This window comes from Phodopus roborovskii, unplaced genomic scaffold, assembly GCF_943737965.1.
Source record: "Phodopus roborovskii unplaced genomic scaffold, PHOROB, whole genome shotgun sequence".
NCBI classification, from domain to species: domain Eukaryota; kingdom Metazoa; phylum Chordata; class Mammalia; order Rodentia; family Cricetidae; genus Phodopus; species Phodopus roborovskii.
Window position 1 is genome coordinate 51,877 of NW_026125272.1, and position 1,572 is coordinate 53,448.

Genomic DNA, 1,572 nt, shown 5'->3' on the forward strand with positions numbered 1-1,572 from the left:
ATAAATAGACAGATAGACCAATGGTATCAAATTGAAAATCCTAATATTTATCCACACACCTAAGAACACCTGATTTCATTTCTTTCATTTAATGATAGCATTTTCTTATTCCTTCTTTCAAGACACACTACAGTGATTCTTGCAAAATATAACCCCATAAGAATGATAGGAAAAAGGTTAAATGATAGAATACTAACCGAATGAGCAGGGAATGATTGGTTGAATGTGATCTTTCTTTGCATCTATATGTTTATTTTAAATTTCCTCCCCATTTATAATATTCAAGATGCATCCATGTTATCTTAATAAGGGTAGTGAGAATGCATATTTCAAAAATGAGTATAGAGCTGGAAAGATAGCTCAGTGGTTAATAGTACTGTTTGCTCTTCTAGAATTAGTTTTTTAGCATCCTTGCCTGGCAAAGAACTGTTCAGAGTCCAGGGTACCTGCCTCCAGCTTATGGTCTCTGTCAGTTGCCACACACAATTTACATGTATGCATGGGGACAGGAAATTGTAAATAAAAATAAAAAATAAATCTTTTGAAAAACCAAGAGTTTTTGTGTGGACTAAAAACAATATCTCTTATTTTATATTTCTTTTCTCATTCTAGTACACGCATTTTAATAATAACAAATTTACATATATTTTACTGAGGTGTTAGCAGTATTTTAAATCATAAGTTTTTCCAGTAATCATGCACAAGCAGCATGCACAGTCATAGACATGTAAATGAAAGTTTTTTTAAAGGAAAAGATTTTATCAAAGTCAAATTCAGTAAAATTTCACATTATTCTGTGCTTTTCTCTCCCCACTTAAGAGAAAATAGGTAAAAGAGTGGTAGAGATGGAAAATATCATCATAGAAGCTGCAGTGTGACACAGTGAGTAATGCAGTAAACCCTTTTGTCCATATATTCATATGTGCAAGCATTCATATCAAATAAACCTTGGTGGGGTTCAATGTGCCTGGTCTCTGCTACACCATCAACACTGGGCCTTGATTGGGACTTTCCCTGGACATTCTGGTGCTTCCTTGTGTCATGGAGATACTGCAGTCCTGGGTTTGAAGGACTGACTCCCTTGTACCCCATCCTAATTCAGCAGATCACAGACAGGGTAGATTTTGGGGTGGGCCAACATGTAACCCTGGTTCTGGGACTGGCTAGTTGTAGGGTTGGTCAGTCTGCCAGCATTTCTGTCTTGGATAGTTCATCACTTGCAGAAATGAACAAGCAAGAATTCAGTTTTCCTGCTTTCACATGTTCAGAATCTGTTGTCCCACAGCCACACTGTTGAAGCAAGCTCTATTGTGTTGTCCAGGCAAGGTGTAGGGACCATTCTCCTGAATACTGCAGTTGATGAGGGGCATGAACAGCTCTCCCACTCCTATGACTTTAGGATTAGCTCTTCCATCTGCCTCAGGTGTTGATGGACAAACAGAAGAGGCATTTCCCCCCTGCCCATGCTGTCACAAGACAGATAAGTGTTTGAGACAGCTGCCCAATGCTCACAATTTCTGGGATAGCTGGCTCACGTTTACCAACAGGATTGGCTCAATTTGCTTTCAGCAT